Genomic DNA, 20,116 nt, shown 5'->3' with positions numbered 1-20,116 from the left:
TTTACATTCCCACCAACAGTGCAAGAGGATTCCCTTTTCTCCACACCCTCTCTGGCATTTGTTGTTTGTAGATTTTCTGATGATGCCTATTCTAAGTGGTGTGAGGTGATACCTCATTGTAGTTTTGATTTGCATTTCTCTAATAACTAGTGATGCTGAGCAGCTTTTCATGTGCTTCTTGGCCATCTGTATGTCTTCTTTGGAGAAATGTCTATTTATATATTTAATATATTTTGTGCAAACCTTTTAAGTTTCATTAGGTCCCATTTGTTTATTTTTGTTTTTATTTCCATTACTCTAGGAGGTGGATCAAAAAATATCTTGCTGATTTATGTCAGAGAGTGTACTTCCTATGTTTTCCTCTAAGAGTTTTATAGTGTCCAGTCTTACATTTAGGTCTTTAATCCATTTTGAGTTTATTCTTGTGTATGTTGTTAGGGAGTGTTCCGATTTCATTCCTTTCTTTTTAAATTAATTAATTTATTTTTAGCTGCATTGTGTCTTTGTTGCTGCCTGTGGGCTTTCTCTAGTTGTGGTGGGTGGGGGCTACTCTTCGTTGTGGTGCATGGGCTTCTCATTGCCGTGGCTTCTCGTTGCGGAGCACGGGCTCTAGGAGCACAGGCTTCAGTAGTTGTGGCTTGCTGGCTCTAAGAGCACAGGCTCAGCAGTTGTGGCTCACGGGCTCTAGAGCGCAGGCTCAGTAGTTGTGGAGCACGGGCTTAATTGCTCCGCGGCCTGTGGGATCTTCCTGGAGCAGGGCTCGAACCTGTGTCTCCCACATTGGCAGGCAGATTCTTAACCACTGCGTCACTGGGGAAGCCCTATCATATTGTCTTGATTACTGTAGCTTTGTAGTATAGTCTGAAGTCAGGGAGTCTGATTCCTCCAGCTCCAGTTTTTTCCCTCAACATTGCTTTGGCTATTCCGAGGCTTTTGTGTCTCCATACAAATTGTAAGACTTTTTGTTCTAGTTCTGTAAAAAATGCTATCGGTAATTTGATAGGGATTGCATTCAATCTGTAGATTGCTGTGGGTAGTACAGTCATTTTCACAATATTGATTCTTCTAATCCAAGAACATGATATATCTCTCCATCTGTTTGTGTCATTTTTGATTTCCTTCATCAGTGTCTTATAGTTTTCTGAGTACAGGTCTTTTACCTCCTTAGGTAGGTTTATTACTAGGTATTTTATTCTTTTTGTTGCAGTGGTAAATGGGAGTGTTTCCTTAATTTCTCTTTCAGATTTTTCATCATTAGTGTATAGGAATGCAAGAGATTTCTGTGCATTAATTTTGTATCCTGCAACTTTACCAAATTCATTGATTAGCTCTAGTAGTTTTCTGGTGGCATCTTTAGGATTATCTATGTATAGTATCATGTCATCTGCAAACAGTGACAGTTTTACTTCTTCTTTTCCAACGTGTATTCCTTTTATTTCTTTTTCTTCTCTGACTGCCGTAGCTAGGACTTCCAAAACTATGTTGAATAATAGTGGTGAGAGTGGACATCCTCATCTTGTTCCTGATCTTAGAGGAAATGCTTTCAGTTTTTCACCATTGAGAATGATGTTTGCTGTGAGTTTATCATGTATGGCCTTTATTACGTTGAGGTAGGTTCCCTGTATGCCCACTTCCTGGAGAGTTTTTATCATAAATGGGTGTTGTGTTGTATTTTGTCAAAAGCTTTTTCTGCATCTATTGAGATGATCATATGGTTTTTATTTTCAATTTGTTAATATGGTATATCACATTGATTGATTTGCATATATTGAAGAATCCTTGCATCCCTGAGATAAATCCCACTAGACCATGGTGTATGATCCTTTTAATGTGTTGTTGGATTCTGTTTGCTAGTATTTTTTTGAGGATTTTTGCATCTATATTCATCAGTGATATTGGTCTGTAATTTTTTATGTAGTATCTTTGTCTGGTTTTGGTATCAGAGTGATGGTGGCCTCGTAGAATGAGTTTGGGAGTGTTCGTTCCTGTGCAACTTTTTGGAAGAATTGAGAAGGATGAGTGTAAGCTCTTCTCTAAATGTTTCATAGAATTCAACTGTGAAGCCATCTGGTCTTGGACTTTCGTTTATTGGAAGATTTTTTTTTTTTTTTTTTTGTGGTATGCGGGCCTCTCACTGTTGTGGCCTCTTTCGTTGCGGAGCACAGGCTCCGGACGCGCAGGCTCAGCGGCCATGGTTCATGGGCCTAGCCGCTCCACGGCATGTGGGATCTTCCCGGACCAGGGCACGAACCCGCGTCCCTTGCATCGGCAGGCGGACTCTCAACCACTGCGCCACCAGGGAAGCCCTGTCTGAAGATTTTTAATCACAGTGTCAATTTCATTACTTGTGACTTGTCTGTTCATATTTTCTATTTCTTCCTGGTTCAGTCTTGGAAGGATACCTTTCTAAGAATTTGTCCATTTCTTCCAGGTTGTCCATTTCATTGGCATAGAGTTGCTTGTAGTAGTCTCTTAGGATGCTCTGTACTTCTGCAGTGTCTGTTGTAACTTCTCTTTTTTCATTTCTAATTTGATTGATTTGAGTCCTCTCCCTCTTTTTCTTGATGAGTCTGGCTAAAGGTTTATCAATTTTGTTTATCTTCTCAAAGAACCAGCTTTTAGTTTTATTGATCTTTGCTATTGTTTTGTTTCTATTTCATTCATTTCTGCTTTAATCTTCATGATTTCTTTCCTTCTACTAACTTTGGGTTGTGTTTGTTCTTCTTTCTCTAGTTCCTTTAGATGTAGGAACCTAAGATTGTATATTTGAGATTTTTCTTGTTTCTTGAGATAGGATTGTACTGCTATAAGCTTCCTCTTAGAACTGTTTTTGCTACAACCCATAAGTTTTGGATCATGTTTTCATTGTCATTTGTCTGTAGGTATTTTTTGATTTCCTCTTTGATTTCTCCAGTGATCTCTTGATTATTTAGTAACATATTGTTTAGCCTCCATGTGCTTGTGTTTTTTACGTTTTTTTCCCCGAAACTGATTTCTAATCTCATAGCATTGTGGTCAGAAACGATGTTTGATATGATTTCAGTTTTCTTAAATTTACTGAGGCTTGATTTGTGACCCAAGATGTCATCTGTCCTGGAGAAGGTTCCATGTGCACTTGAGAAGAAAGTGTAATCTGCCGTTCTTGGCTGGAATGTCTCATAAACATCAATTAAATCTATCTGATCTATTGTGTCATTTAAAGCTTGTGTTTCCTTATTAATTTTCTGTCTGGGTAATCTGTCCATTGGTGTAAGTGAGGTGTTAAAATCCCCCACTATTATTGTGTTACTGTCAATTTCCTCTTTTATAGCTGTTAGCAGCTGCCTTATGTATTGAGGTGCTCTTATGTTGGGTGCCTATATATTTCTAATTGTTATATCTTTTTCTTGGATTGATCCCTTGATCATTATGTAGTGTCCTTCGTTCTCTCTTGCAACATTCTTTATTTTAAAGTCTATTTCATCTGATTAGGTCCTTTTCTTCTCTTGTGTTTCCCACTTAGAGAAGTTCCTTTAGCATTTGTTGTAGAGCTGGTTTGGAGGTGCTGAATTCTCTTAGCTTTCCCTTGTCTGTAAAGCTTTTGATTTCTCCATTGAATCTGAATGAGATCCTTGCCAGGCAGAGTTATCTTCCCTTTCATCACTTTAAATACATCGTGCCACTACCTTCTGGCTTGTAGACTGCTGAGAAATCAGCTGTTAACCTTATGGGAGTTCCCTTGTAAGTTATTTGTTGTTTTTCCCTTGTTGCCTTCAACAATTTTTCTTTGTCTTTAATTTTTGTCAGTTTGATTACTATGTGTCTCGCCGTGTTTCTCCTTGGGTTTATCCTGCCTGGGGCTCTCTGCACTTCCTGGACTTGGGTGGCTATTTCCTTTCCCATGTTAGGGAAGTTTTCATCTATATTCTCTTCAAATATTTTCTCGGGTCCTTTTCCTTTCTCTTCTCCTTTTGCGACCCCTATAATACGAATGTTTGTTTGTTTAATGTTGTCCCAGAGCTCTCTTAGGCTGTCTTCATTTCTTTTCATTCGTTTTTCTTTATTCTGTTCCATGGCAGTGAATTGTACCATTCTGTCTTCCATGTCACTCATCCGTTCTTCTGCTTCAGTTATTCTGCTATTGTTTCCCTCTAGTGTATTTTTTATTTTAGTTACTGTATTGTTCATCTCTGTTTGTTGGTTCTTTAATTCTTCTAGGTGTTTGGTCTTTAATTCTTCTAGGTCTTCGTTAAACATTTCTTGCATCTTCTCGATCTTTGCCTCCATTCTTTTTCCATCTTTGCCTCCATTGTTTTTCCGAGGTCCTGGATCATCTTCACTGTCATTATTCTGAATTCTTTCTCTGGAAGGTTGCCTATCTCCACCTCATTTCGTTGTTTTTCTGGGGTTTTATGTTGGTCCTTTATCTGGTACATAGTCCTCTGCCTTTTCATTTTGTCTTTCTGTGAATGTGGTTTTTGTTCCACAGGCTGCAGGATTGTAGTTCTTCTTGCTTCTGCTGTCTGCCTTCTGGTAGATGAGGCTATCTAAGAGGCTTCTGCAAGCTTCCTGATGGGAGGGACTGGTGGTGGGTAGAGTTGGGTGTTGCTCTGGCAGGCAGAGCTCAGTAAAACTTTAGTTTGCTTGTCTGTTGATGGGTGGGGTGAGTTCCCTCCCTGTTGGTTGTTTGGCCTGACCCAGCACTGGAGCCTGCAGGCTTTTTGGTGGGGCTAATGATGGACTCTGGGAGGGCTCACACCAAGAAGCACTTCCCAGAACCTCTGCTGCCAGTGTCCTTGTCCCCATGGTGAGCACAGCTACCCTCCGCCTCTGCAGGAGACCCTCCAACACTAGCAGGTAGGTCTGCTTCAGTCTCCTATGGGGTTATTGTTCCTTCCCCCAGGTCCTGATGCACACATCACTTTGTGTGTGCCCTCCAAGAGTGGAGTCTGTTTCCTCCAGTCCTGCTGAAGTCTTGCAATCAAATTCCGCTAGCCTTCAAAGTCTGATTCTCTGGGAATTCCTCTTCCCGTTGCCCGACCCCCAGGTTGGGAATCCTGACGTGGGGCTCAGAACCTTCACTCCAGTGGGTGGACTTCTGTGGTATAAGTGTTCTCCAGTTTGTGAGTCATCTACCCAGCAATTATGAGATTTGTTTTTATTGTGATTGCCCCCCTCCTACTGTCTCATTGTGGCTTCTCCTTTATCTTTGAATGTGGGGTATCTTTTTTGGTGAGTTCCAGTGTCTTCCTGTCGATGTTTGTTCAGCAGTTAGTTGTGATTCCAGTGCTTTCACAGGAAGGGGTCTTCCCTTCCTTCCTTCCTTCCTTCTTCCTTCCTTTTTCTTTTCTTCCCTTTCTCTTCCTTCCTTCCTTTTTTCTTTCTTCCTTTCCTTTCCTTTCCTGTGAAAGCACTGAGTCCTAACCACTGGACCACCAGGGACTTCCCTCCACCATGCTTTTTTTAAATATATATATATTTATTTATTTGGTTGCGCCAGGTCTTGGTTGCAGCAGGCAGGCTCCTTAGTTACAACTCACAGGCTCCTTAGTTGAGGCATATGAACTCTTAGTTGCAGCATGCATGTGGGATCTAGTTCCCTGACCAAGGATCAAACCCGGGCCCCATGCATTGGGAGCACAGAGTCTTAACCACTGCACCACCAGGGAAGTCCCCCACCATGCTTAAAATTCTCCTAGCCTCTACCAACTGCCTGTTTCCAAACCTGCTATTCCATTTGTAGGTCTTTGTTATAGCAATATCCCACTTTCAGGTACTAAAATACATATTATATTTCTACTAATGCATAACAATATTACCATCAATTCAATGGCTAAAACCATAAACATTTATTATCTTGCAGGCTTTGTGGGGCAGGAATCTGGGCACAGATTAGTGGGTCCTCTGCTTAGGGTCTCACAAGCCTGTAATCAAGGTATTGGCCATCTCAAGACTTGACAAGAGAAGGATCTGCTTTCAAGCTCCCAAACTGTTGGCAGAATTCAATTCCATGTGGCTATAGGAAGAAGGGCTTCAGCTTGTTGCTGATTGCTGACCAGAGGCCACCCCAGCTCCAAGAAGCAGCCCTCAATTACTTTCCATGTTCCTCCCAACATGGCTGCTTGCTTCATTAAAGCCAATAGAGAAGAAAGCCTCTTTCTAAGATAGAAGTGACAATCCTATGTAATGTAATCACATAAGTCATATTCCATAACCCTGGCCATAATCTATTGGTCAAGAGCCTCAAGTGTAAGTTATCACACAAATGAATAACACCAGGAGGCAGGGACTATAGGGGCTACCTTAGAATCTATCTGTCACAATCTTGTACTGTATTACCTGGCTGAATTAATTTATTCATTCCAGTAATCTGTGTGTTTGGGAGAGTACCTTAGGGTTTTCAAAATGCAGGATCACATTATTTTCAAATAAAGATAGTGTTATTTCTTCCTTTCCAGTGTAGATGTCTTTTTTTTTTTTCTAATTGCACTAGCTATAACCTCTAGTACAATGCTTATAGAAATGGTGGCAGCAGACATACCTTGTTCTCAATCTTGGGGGAAAGCATTCATTCTTTCACCATTAAGATGTTAGGTTTTTCATAAATGCTCTTTATCAGGTTAAAGAAGTTCTCTCTGTGGCAGACAAACTCTAAGATGACCCCTAATGATCCTCATCTTCTAATATTTAAGCCCTTTTATTATAACCCTCCCCTCGACTGTTTCTGAGACCTGTGACTTGTTTCTAATGGATAGAATATGGCAAAAGTGATGGGATGTCATGCCTATGATCACATTGCTACAGAGTCTGTTTTGCTAGTAGACTTTCTTGAGACACTCTCCTGTGCTGGCTTTGAAGCAGCAGCCATGTTGAGAGTCCCATGTGACAAGGAGCTGAGGGTGGTTACTAGGAGCTGAGGGCAACCTCCAGCCAACAACCAGCAAGAAGTCAAGTCCCTCAGTCTTATAACCACAGGGAACTGAATTCTACTGACGTCCTTAGTGAGTGTGGAAGTGGATCTTACAGTCAATCCTCCAGTTAAGAACACAACTGACACCTTAATACAGCCTTGCAGAGAACCCAGCTGAGGTATACTTGGAGTCCTGACCCACAGAAATTGTGAGATAATAAATGTGTGTTGATTTGGGGGCTAGGTTTGTGATCACTTATTATGTAGCACAAAAAACTATGTATGTTTAATCCATTCACATTTAATGTTATTTTTTATCTGAGGGATTTGTTTACCATTTTTTATGTATCTCACGTCTTTTTGTTCCTCTGTTCCTTCCTTATTGTCTTTTATTAAGTAGATATTTTGCTATGAGCCATATAAATTATTTTGTTCATTTCTAAGTGTAATTCTGAATTATTTTATAGTGGTTTCTTTAGGAATTACAATCTCTACCTTAACATATCACACTATACTTTGGATAAATACTAATTTAATTCCAGTAAGCACAGAAACCTGGCTCTGATATAGTTTTGTTATGACTCCTCTCCTTCGTGTTAATATCGTCATACATATTACATCTATATATTACAAAGCTATATTTATAACATAGCATCATATTGATTTATATAATTTTAAAGAAGTTGGGAAAGGAGAAAAAACATACTTGAGCCTTTCATTTTAAACTCTGTATTTAGCATTTCCAGTACTCTTCCTCTTGTGGATTCAAATTACCATTTTTGTCATTTCCTTACTCCAAAAGAGTTCCATTCCTTCCTCTATCCTTTGTCCAATTATTCACATGAATATATATTACATCTGAAGATGCTGTAAGCCCAATGCAATAAATTTATTATTGCTTTATATAATTTAAGTCAGATAAGATAAAATTACATTTATAATATTTTTCATAATTATGTTATTACCTTTCCTGGTGCTCTTTGTTTTTTTCATGCAGATTGGGGTTATTGTCTGGTGTCATTTCTTCTCAGCCTAAAGAACTTAACTATAGTATTTCTTGTAAAACAGATCTGCTAGCAATAAATCCTCTCAGTGTCCTTGGGAATGTCTTTGTCTTCAGTTTCAAATCATAGCTTTGCTAGATATAGGATTCTTTGTTAACATGTTATTTGGTGGTTTCTGTGTTTTTGTTTAGCTTTATTTTGCTTTTCATTTTGAATGTATCAATGCTTTCTGGCCTCTGTTGTTTCTGATGAGAAGTTAGCTGTTATTCTTATTGTGTGTGGGTGTGTGTTTAATATGTAATGAGCTTTTTTTCCTACTGCTTGCAAATTTTTCTCTTTTCTTTTGTTCACAATCTTTTGACCATAATGTGTATTGGTATGGATCATCTTACTTGGAATTTGATACATCTCTTGGGTGTATAGATTCAAGTTTCTCATCAAATTTGGGGAGTTTTAAGCCTTTATTTATTTTTTCTGCTTTTTCTCTTTCCTCCTTTGCTGAGACTCCTATTATGCATATGTTGGTACTGATGTTGTCCCACAGTATCTGAGGCTCTGTTCATATTTTTTTATTCTTATTTATTCCAATTCTTCATACCAGATAAACTCTATTGAACTATCTTCAAATTCTTTCTTCTGCCCGCTCAATTCTGATACTGAGTCCTTCTACTGAACAGGTTTCATTTTGTTTTTTGGGGTTTTTTTTGCTTTGTATGTGTATTTTTTTTTATTTTTTTAGAAGATTTTATTGTTTTAGAAAAGTTTTAGATTTTCAACAAAATTGAGAGGAAGGTACAGAGATTTTCCATATACCCTCTGCCCCCACACTTACACAGTCTCCCCCATTATCAACACCACTCATCAGAATGGTACATATTTTACCAAGGATGAACCTACATTGACACATCATAATCATGAAGTCCATAGTGTTCCTTAGTGTTCACTCTTGGAGTTGTACATACTATGGTTTGAACAAATGTATGACATCTATTCATTATTATTATAGCATACAAAGCATTTTCATTGCCCTAAAAATCCTCTGTGTTCTACCTATTTATCTCCCTACCCCACCCCACCCCACCAGTTACCACTAGGTTTTCTTGTCTCTGTAGTTTTGCCTTTTCCATATGTCATGTAGTTGGAATCAACCTTGCATCATTTATATTCCCACCTAGTTCTCCCCCCAGTACATGCTGGATATTTTAAACAAAATTATAGATATATCATTTCATCTGTAATATTTTTAATGTATCCCTAAAATTAATTTTATAAATTTCATAATTACAATATCATTTCTAAAAATAACAATTCTTAACATCATCAAACATCCAGTGCATGTTCACACTTCCCTAATTATATTTTTTTCTTAACAACTGAGGTGTTTAAACCAGGATCCAAAGAGATGTACTCATTGATTTTGGTTGCTATGTCTCCTAACTTACTGATTCTTTTTGTTTTTTTCTCTCGAAATTTATTTGGTTAGAAATCAGCCTTCACTTCTACCACAGCTTACCTACAGCTTCCTGTTTCCTGCCCTTGGAGGTCACAAGATTACTTCTTAGTTAAGATACTGACATTTTGTTGGAAACTCCTTTCTCTTAAGTTTATTTGGTACCTTCAACAACTCTTTCTCCTCATAGTGAGATTTCAAGTGTCTAGAAAAACACATCCCTACATAAGGGGGTCTATAATCCACTGTCCTAACCTCATTAACTCACTCTAGTGTTATTCTATTATCTTTATGATGCAAGAAGCAGAACTGTCTGAAAATAACACTGGGAGCTCATGTTGGGTAGCCTGAATAATAAGCTAATTAGAACCTGGGGTTTCTTCTTCTCCCAGCGAGTGGGGCTGCAAGAAATCACCATCCAGTTGGATCAGTGGTGTTTTTAACACTTGGCAAAGGAGTCTATAATTTGCCATGGGCCCCCAGGCCTCCAGTTATTGGGCAGTTGGCATTTCAATACATCTGCAATATATTATCTATGACTGCATAACAAATTACCCCAAACAAGAGGATCTCACAGCATCTCACAGTTTCTGTGGGTCAGCAATCCAAGCACAGCATAAGCTGGGTCATCTATTTCAGGGTGCCTACAAGGCTGCAATCAAGGTGTTGGCAAGAGTGGGGCTCATAAAAAGAAACGAAATTGAGTTATCTGTAGTGAGGTGGATGGACCTAGACAGAGTGAAGTAAGTCAGAAAGAGAAAAACAAATACTGTATGCTAACACATATATACGGACTCTTAACAAAAAAATGGTTCTGAAGAACCTAGCAGCAGGACAGGAATAAAAGACGCAGACATAAAGAATGGACTTGAGGACACAGGGAGGGGGAAGGGTAAGCTGGGATGAAGTGAGAGAGTGGCATGGACATATATACACTACCAAATGTAAAATAGCTAGTGGGAAGTAGCTGCATAGTATAGCGAGATCAGCTCGGTGCTTTGTGACCACCTAGAGGGGTGGGATAGGGAGGGTGGGAGGGAGACGCAAGAGGGAGGAGATATGGGGATATATGTATATGTATAGCTGATTCACTTTGCTATAAAGCAGAAGCTAACACACCATTGTAAAGCAATTATACTCCAATAAAGATGTTTAAAAAAAAAGAAATGCAGATGATGTCCAAATAAAACTTTCTTTTCACTTCAAAGTTTGACTCAGCTTATCTTGGGAATGTGAGGAGGGTGTTGAGGAAGCGTCTGTTAGAGGTTCATGGGAGAGGCAAGTGGAGGGGCCAGGTGGGAAGAGGTGGTGGGGACAAAGGGAGAGACTGAGCAGACTGGACAGGATCCAACAGTGCTCTGAGACTAAGGAGGGAGCACCATGAGTGGTGTCAGGTGCCATAGAGAAGACTAAGGAAAGGCCTCTGAGGACCACTGGAAGACAGTGTAAATTAAGTGGCGAGAAGAAGTGGGACTGCAGAAGTCAAAGAAAGATGATAATTTTTTTTTGACAGGAAAGTAGGATTTATTGGTGGGCATGAGTAAGAAGAGGACAGCGCCAAAACTCTCAAGAGTGCAGGGCCCACCATTTGTCCAGGGGCCACAATTAGGGATGCATTTGACCCCACAGCCATCCGGGATGAGCCACTTTTCTGCCACCATGTTTTCAAATTCATCCCTGTTAAACTTAGTAAATCCCCACTTCTCGGAGATGTAGATCTTGTGGAGGCCAGGGAACTTGAACTTGGCCCTGCGGAGGGCCTCAATCACATGCTCCTTGTTCTGCAGCTTGGTGTGGATGGACATTATGATTTGGCCAATGTGGACCCTGGCCACTGTGTCCTGGGGCTTTCCAAAGACGCCGCACATACCTGTCTGGAGCCTAGATTGGGGACAGCATGCCAGTCATGAATGTCCACTGGAAAGAGCTGTCTCCAAGGTCCCTTAGGACAACCCATTCAGGCAACAGGCTGCATACACTACCAAGGAGGCTGTTGTTTGCAGCCACTGCACACTCGGCCCCCATGGGGAAAGATGAGAATGAAGAAAGTAAAATAAATGCAGACCACTTCTCTCACTGCAGCAAAGGGAATATTGTTGCTACCTAGGTCAGCAGGGCCAATAAAGGCTTTGTTAAATTCTGATTTGAATGCAAAAAAGAGGAAGCACTATAAAGACTGATAAAAGAAAAAAAGACTATGAAAACAATAACTCTAAAGGAGTTATGAAAAAAATTAAAAATAAAAAAATAAAGGAGTTATGATCAAGACTACAGTTAGTTTGAAACTGGCTATATCTCTGGAGAAACATTTTGGAATTAGCTGCCTCTTTTCCCAGCTATGACCTCAGATTCCTGAAGGGACTATGTCTGTCTTGTTCACTGGTATCCATGGAACTAGCACAATGCCTAACACAGTCTCTCAATAAAAGTTTGTTTCTGATGGACTCTTCCTTCAATATTTGAGGAGTACATGTGTAATGAGTGTCCTCAGTGGTCCATGGCCCACTTCTATTGCAAAGAGAAAGAGTAATTTCCATGAGCAGTTTGCAAAGCTTTTGGCTTCCCTAGAAAGTGCTCAGTCTGACAAACAAGAAGGATCACTTTGCTCCTTTCACCAGCCAAAACGAAGACTGTAGAAAGCTGTTTTAAACTTTCTCTCCTTACATTTGAACGGGATGACATATGGAATCCCTCACATACCTAAGTGCACAAAGATGCAGTGTCTATTTCTCTACAAGTGGTCTGTTCTTCCTCACAAATCTCCCACCTATAAAGTTAGGACAGCCCATTGGACAAGATCATAAAGAGTCTTGTAAGCCATTCCAGAGAGATTTAGGTCTTACCCAATCAGGAAGGATAAAAGTCATCATCAAAGATGACTGAGTAGGGGAATACTACAGAGTTCTGAGCCAGAAATATCACCGAGGAGTCAGTACAGAGGAAAGACTGGGAGTGAGGTAAGGGAGTGAAACCAAATGCTCAGATAAAGGTAGGGAGTCAGTTGCCACAGTATAGGAAGGGCCTGAAATAGAACAAAGTGGAAAAGGAAGGAGGGGACAGCTAAGATGTTTAGAAATGTCAGAAACTGGCAATTAATTAAATGGGAGGGATACAGGAGAGGAATTACAACATAATTAACAAAGCAGTGAAGCACTGGATATCAACAGCAAAGAAAATGCCCTTTAAAAAAAAAAAAGAAAGAAAGAAAAAAAAATCTCATTCCAGTAGTTTCACATCCTAAGGGTCAGGATCTCCACCTGGAATCTTTCTGTGGTGCTCTATGGGAACAGGGAGAGGACTTTAGAGACTATCACTTTTGGGTCACTTCCTAAGCAGTGGAATTCTTAGGATAGGAGGGAGGACATTCTAGTTCCTCAGGGATTCACTGAAGTGAATCAGGGCATCATCAGTGACAACACTGTGTTGCTCCCAGAGCAGACAAAGGTCTGAGTGTGAGATATACAGAGCTCCTGAAGTCTCTCTGACAGATAAACCCATCAGCCTCTGGAACCTACCTAATCCTTCTCCAGTCCTAATCTCCTTAATCCTAAATCTGAGCTCAGTTATGCCAGCACCTCTAGAGTAAATCATAAGGTCTGAGACCTCAGCAACAAGAGAAGCAGAGGTGGACTCACTGAGGCAGCCAAAAGAAAGAGTGAGAGATGGAGAAATGCAAAATAACAGAAGATCTGACTCTACCACCTGGGTAGTGCATTTCATTCTCCTGTGTTTTCCAGTAAATCATTAGCAGATCATCTGCCATCTTCTTTTTCTTCAAGAACCAATCAAAACTCAAATTTGCATTTGGGAAACAGAAACTTTCAGGAAACCCAGAGACATCTTTTCAGGACCATGGAGAGCAGAAGGTGGCCGCTCCTGAGGAAACGTTCCATCTCAACATAAAGATGAGGGAAAGAAAGAATAAAGGGTAGTGGAGTCATCAATGGAGAGCATTCAGGTGAGGTAGAAAGACTTGGAATATAAAATCCAAAAGGGCCCTATAGAGCACCTAGTCTGAACTCCTCATAGGAGGGATACTCTGGAGCCAGAAAAGGAAATTCTTTATACCTTCATCATAGCCAAGAGTTCTCTTCAGCGACTTATCTTAAAAGGAATCTATAGGGAATTGAGACTTTTTCAATTTCCTTGGAAGAAATGCATACAAAAAGAACCTTTGGTTGATGGTCCTAAAAAGAGCATTACAAACAAGAACCGAAATACTGATACCATAAAGGTAAAGAATCTCACTTAGGTAGGATAACACAAGAGCTGCCAACTCAAGGTTAGTCCTTGGGTCTCCTGACACCCGTGCAGTGTTTTCTTCTTTATAGTTGTTGAGTGGTTAAGGATCTAGATTCTCCTCTGGCTCTGCCATACACCAGCTGTGTGACCTCAGGCAAATTACTAATTCATTCCAAGCCTTGATCTCCTTCTTTGAGCTAAGGCTTCCTGTGTGTCAAACACTGTGAAGCAATGGGAAAACAAAAGCAATTTCTGCTCTCAAGTAGTTCCTAGTCCAGTGGAGGACAGATATAAAAACATCAATAGTTCAAGAACACTATAAAAGTACAGAAGTTTTGCAAAGAAAAATATTAACAACTTGGAGGTGGGAGCAAGATTAGGAGGAATCCAGGAAAACAAAGGCATCAAGCTGTGAAATAGGGCACTAAATTTAGGGAACTACAAATAACAATAACTTAGTTCTGATGGATGATAATTTGGCAGTGGGGAGAGCTGGAGTAATAAAACCTTCCACATACTAATGTTGTGGAAGTCAAAGGAGACAAAGCACTATATAGATAAATATTAGCGATGTATTATGCCAACAGCTACCCCTATGAGAAAAAGATTCCTTAATTCAACAAACATTTATAGAATATCTACTACATACTCACTGTACTAGGAGCAGCCACTTCTTTTGGTCCCCTCCCTAAAATAGAGCCAGCTTGAGAATCAAGAAAACCAAATTCTGCAATCTTTCCTGGCGGTAAAAGTGCCTCTTCTATGCATATCAAGTAAAGGGAGTGGAGGAGAGCTTGACAATCCCATGATTCCTCTACTGAAGTGTCACTTAGATAAGCACATCTTGCACTTGTGTGATTTGAAAAAAGGCTTTGCCTACAGGCCAAAGAATACCAGGGATGACCTCTGGTATGATCCCCTTGGCACCAAGTAATCAAGCAAGGTTGTATCATGACACAGAGTCAGATGATCAAAACTGGCAAATTTCCCAGGCTCAGCTAACAATGAGAGCATACATAAAAGTGGTTACAAAAATCATCTTTATGCCAGTTACTATTTTCAACTTCTCCTACTTAGTACTAATTCTTTTAGCTTCCCATAACCAAATATTTGCATATGAACAAGTAGCAGCCATGGTTCTACAATCTGACTAGTCCACTGACCAACTCAATGTCTACATCAAGGACATCTGGATATTGCAGTGTCATGGAAACTGCTCTCTGGTGAAGTGTCTACAAACACCAGTGAAATATAAAATTTATACCCTATATTGGGTTGAATAGTGTCCCCCCAAAATTCATGTCCACTAGGAATCTCAGAATGCAATCTTATTTGGAAATAGGGTCTTTGTAAATGTAATCAAGTTAAAAGGAGGGCATACTGGATTAAGGTGGGCATTAATCCAATGACTGATGTTCTTTTTAGAAGAAGGAATTTTGGACATGGACACACACACACACACACATACACACACACACACACACACACACACACACATAGAGAACACCATGTGACAGTGGAGAGAGAGACTGCCAAGGAACACAAAGGATTGCTGGCCACCACAAGAAGCTAGGAGAGAGGCACGGAACAGATTCTCCCTCAAAGCCTCCAGGAGCTATCAACCTGACCAACACCTTGATTTCAGTCTTCCTCCAGACCTGTGAGAGAATAAATCTTTTTTTTTTTTTTTTTGCGCTACGCGGGCCTCTCACTGTTGTGGCCTCTCCCGTTGCGGAGCACCGGCTCCGGACACACAGGCTCAGTGGACACGGCTCACGGGCCTAGCCACTCCGCGGCATGTGGGATCTTCCCGGACCAGGGCACAAACCCGTGTCCCCTGCATCATATCGGCCGGTGGACTCTCAACCACTGCGCCACCAGCGAAACCCAAATTTTGTTCTTTTAAGCCACCAGTTTGTGATACCTTGTTATAGTAACCCTAGGAGACTAATACATACCCCTCTCCCAATACATGTTTTCCATCTATGTGCCCTAGGATTTAGGATTTTTTTAATCTTCTCAGACAGAAAATGATAGATATCAACGCTAGTAACTGTATTAGCACATGGAAAGGGGTACTCGTGAGAGCAACAGAATGACTGAGCAGTTCAAACCAAAAGAGCACCTTCACAGGTGATGTAAAGGGCAGGGAAATTTACTTCTGAAGGCTCTATAAATTGAGACCCTTTAATCTCTGCAGTAGTTTTTTAAAATATCTACAAATTCTTTGATACACTAGGGAGGGAGAAAAGGGCAGCAGTTAAGAAGAAGAATTCCTGGAACTCAGTAACACATTAGTTGTGAAAGAGTGAGAGGGAAAAGTCTCAGTTCATACATGTTGAGCTCCAGATGTGTGAGTTTCAGGAGAGACATATAAACCAGAAACAAATTTTGAGAATCTTTAGCATACAGATTAGCAGATCTCAGATGAGCTTTTCTGGCCAAATGCACAAGAACTGTCTGGGGAAACCTATGAAAACAGGGAGTGCCAGTTAATACCTAAATGAACTCTATAATTAAAAATTTACTACTATTAGTAAGAGACTGTGATGGGGGTCTAGATATGAGAAACAGTTAAATATCAATTATTTCTTACTTCTTTATCCAAGCAATGAAGCACCTGGTATGCTTATCAGAAACTAAGGGAAAATCTCCATTCATAACAGCCAAAAATATGCTAAATGAATCTGTTTTTTAAAAATGAAGATCTTGGGACTTCCCTGGTGGCACAGTGGTCGAGAATCCACCTGCCAATGCAGGGGAACACGGGTTTGAGCCCTGGTCTGGGAAGATCCCACATGCCGTGGAGCAACCAAGCCCATACGCCACAACCACTGAGCCTGCGCCCTAGAGCCCACGAGCCACAACTACTGAGCCTGTGTGCCACAACTACTGAAACCCGCTCGCCTAGAGCCCGAGCTCCGCAACAAGAGAAGCCACCACAGTGAGAAACTTGCGCGCCACAACGAAGAGTAGCCCCCGCTTGCAGGAACTAGAGAAAGCCCGTGCGCAGCAACAAAGACCCAGCACAGCCAAAATTAAATAAATTTTTTTTAATGAAGATCTTATTGAAGAAATAAAATAAGACCTAAATAAATGGAAAACAAACCACATTCTTGACTGGGAAGACACATAAAAAATGCCACAATACCCAAATTAAATTATACATTTAATGTTTTTCCGTTTAGAATCACAATAGGTTTTTCTCTTTTTCTTTGATGGGAGGGAACAGTAAAAAATGATTTCAGAGTGTATACGGAATACATGTCCAAAAACATCTAAGAAAAAGTATAAAAATAACAGGAAAGAGAGACTTGCCTGTCTAGATTTCAGAAAATACTATAAAATCAATGAAATAAAATCTATGGTGTTGGTGTAAGAAGAGATAAATAGAAGATTAGAATATAGAATCAAAAATCCAGAGGGGCTTCCCTGGTGGCGCAGCGGTTGCGCGTCCGCCTGCCGATGCAGGGGAACCGGGTTCGCGCCCCCGTCTGGGAGGATCCCACATGCCGCGAAGCGGCTGGGCCCGTGAGCCATGGCCGCTGAGCCTGCGCGTCCGGAGCCTGTCCTCCGCAACGAGAGAGGCCACAGCAGAGGGAGGCCCACATACCACAAAAAAAAAAAAAAAAAAAAATCCAGAAACAGATCTCACTATGAAAGAATTTCAGATCAGCAGAGGGAGGCCCCCATACCAAAAAAAAAAAAAAAAAAAAAAAAAATCCAGAAACAGATCTCACTATGAAAGAATTTCAGATATGACAAGTGTGATAGTTTAATTCAATGAAAAGAGAATGATTATTTAAATGTAGCTAGCACAATTAGCCATCCATCTAAGCCATCTAATGCATGCTATTCAACAGTAACCATTAGCCACATGTGGCCACTGAGCACCTAAAATGCGTCTAGTCTAGAATTGAGATTTGATGAGTGTAAAATATACATTGGATTTCAAAGACTTAGTCTGAGAAAACATAAAATATCCCATTAATAATTGTTTAAAATGGATTACATGTAAAAATATTTTTGATATAATGGGTTAAGTTGGTGAAATAAAATATATTATTACGATTAATTTCACTTGTTTCTTTTTACTTTTTTTAATGCAGCTTTGACTTAAAATTACATAAGTATTTTGCATTTTATTTCTACTGGACAGCACTGCTCTAGAGAAAAATAAAGATCTTCCCTTTACATCATATTTTTAAAAACAAAGATAAAGACTTAAATGTAAAAAATAAAAAACACTGTAAGAAAACCTAGGAAAGTAAATTAGAATCTTAGGGTCAGGCTAGATTTCTTAATGAAGACAGTATGTCATGTGTGTGTATGTATGTATGTATAAATTGATAAGCAAAAGACAGACAACCCAACAGGAAAAACAGGCAAAAAACAGGATTGGAAATGCACAGAAAACAAATCCCAATAACAAACAAACAAAAATAACAACAAAAAGATATTCAAAATTACTAACTAAGAAAAAGTGTAATTCGAATAACCAAGACATTTTTTTTACTGGCCAGAAAAAAATAAAAGCAGATAATAACTCTCTCTCCTGGGGATGTGGGAAAGGGGAACGCTCATACACTGCTGCCAAGGTAAATGTAAAGAATAACAGCCTTGGGCTTCCCTGGTGGCACAGTGGTTGAGAGCCCACCTGCCAATGCAGGGGACAGGGGTTCGTGCCCCGGTCCGGGAAGATCCCACATGCCGCGGAGCGGCTGGGCCCGTGAGCCATGGCCGCTGAGCCTGCACGTCCGGAGCCTGTGCTCAGCGACGGGAGAGGCCACAGCAGTGAGAGGCCCGCGTACCGCAAAAAAAAAAAAAAAGAATAACAGCCTTCTTAAAAAGCAGTAAGGGGGCTTCCCTGGTGGCGCAGTGGTTAAGAATCCACCTACTACTACCGCAACTACTGCAGCCTGCACACCTAGAGCCCATGCTCTGCAACAAGAGAAGCCACCGCAATGAGAAGCCCACACACCACAACGAAGAGTAGCTCCCTCTCGCCACCAACTAAAGAAAGCCCACGTGCAGCAACAAAGACCCAACACAACCAAAATTTAAAAATTAAAAATAAAAAAATGCAGTAATGAAATATCCATAAAAATCAGTACTACAGTTGTTCCACACAGATACCAAAATCCACTGATGCTCAAGACCCTTCTAAAAAATGGCAGCCCTCTGTATCCACAGATGCAGAAGCTACAGATACAGAACCCATGGATACAGACAGCTGATTGTAAATAATACCCTTCAACCCTGGAACCGTTTTCACAGTAATGAAACCACTAGCACATAAGGACAAATGTTCAGAGAATATTTAGTCTAACACTATTTATGCAGCAGCAAAATAAAATAAAGAGAAAACTAAGGCAAAAGAAAGGAAACTAAGTAACAACAGGAAACTAAGTAAATGCCCATCTGCTAATAAAAGGTTGGAAAATGTATGTCACCTGCAGAATAAGACCTGTTACGCAATCATTAAAATTTTTTAATGAAAAAAATTAGCAAAAATTTTTAAATATGAAAATGTCAACACTGGCTCCACTGTAAGCAAAGAGACTATCTCATAATATGCTGGTGTGGGCAGGAATCGATACAACCATATGGGAAGGAAAATATAAGACAATTAGAATTTTAAATTTCCGTGCCTTTTGACTCAGCAGCTCAGTTTCCAGGAATCTGTCCTACTAATACAGATGGTATGACAATTTAAAGACGTACGTGCAGAGCAGAAGCAAGAAGAACTACAATTCTGAAGCCTGTGGAAGGAAACCCACATTCACAGAAAGATAGACAAAATGAAAAGGCAGAGGACGTTGTACCAGATGAAAGAACAAGATAAAACCCCAGCAAAACTACAAAATGAAGTGGAGATAGGCAACCTTCCAGAAAAAGAATTCAGAATAATGATAGTGAAGATGATCCAGGACCTTGGAAAAAGAATGGAGGCAAAGATCAAGAAGATGCAAGAAGTGTTTAACAAAGACCTAGAAGAAAGAACAAACAAACAGAGATGAACAATATAATAACTGAAATGAAAACTACACCAGAAGGAATCAATAGCAGAATAACTGAGGCAGAAGAACAGGTAAGTGACCTGGAAGACAGAATGGTGGAATCCCAAGGAGAAACACGGCGAGACACATAGTAATCAAACTGACAAAAATTAAAGACAAAGAAAATTATTGAAGGCAACAAGGGAAAAACAACAAATAACTTACAAGGGAACTCCCATAAGGTTAACAACTGATTTCTCAGCAGACAGTCTACAAGCCAGAAGGGAGTGGCATGATATATTTAAAGTGATAAAAGGGAAGAACCTACAACCAAGATTACTCTACCTGGCAAGGATCTCATTCAGATTCAACAGGGAAATCAAAAGCTTTACAGACAAGCAAAAGCTAAGAGAATTCAGCACCACCAAACCAGCTCTAAAACAAATGCTAAAGGAACTTCTCTAAGTGGGAAACACAAGAGAAGAAAAGGACCTACAAAAACAAACCCAAAACAATTAAGAAAATGGTAATA

The 20,116-nt window shown here is 40.1% G+C and overlaps 1 protein-coding gene and 1 non-coding gene across 12 annotated transcripts in view; both read right to left on the bottom strand.

Annotated features, from left to right (window-relative positions):
- LOC102996517 (H-2 class I histocompatibility antigen, Q9 alpha chain-like) overlaps positions 1 to 20,116 on the bottom strand; it is a 68,774-nt gene that overhangs the window by 40,279 nt on the left and 8,379 nt on the right. Inside the window, exon 1 of one of the 11 annotated variants that reach the window (XR_003676703.2) lies at positions 14,239 to 15,604. The exons of the other annotated variants lie outside the window; for them this stretch is intronic. The gene's annotated coding sequence lies outside the window, so the exon portion shown is untranslated. Of the gene's footprint in view, positions 1 to 14,238; positions 15,605 to 20,116 lie in introns of those variants that run through there. 11 annotated transcript variants of the gene reach the window in all.
- LOC112064396 (small nucleolar RNA SNORA70) lies at positions 11,269 to 11,406 on the bottom strand. Its single transcript, XR_002891508.1, has one exon. It is a non-coding gene; the product is annotated as a small nucleolar RNA SNORA70 (small nucleolar RNA).

This window comes from Physeter macrocephalus, chromosome 18, assembly GCF_002837175.3.
Source record: "Physeter macrocephalus isolate SW-GA chromosome 18, ASM283717v5, whole genome shotgun sequence".
NCBI lineage: Eukaryota > Metazoa > Chordata > Mammalia > Artiodactyla > Physeteridae > Physeter > Physeter macrocephalus.
Note: the sequence above shows the minus strand (reverse complement) of the source record. Positions and strands in the feature narration are given on the sequence as shown.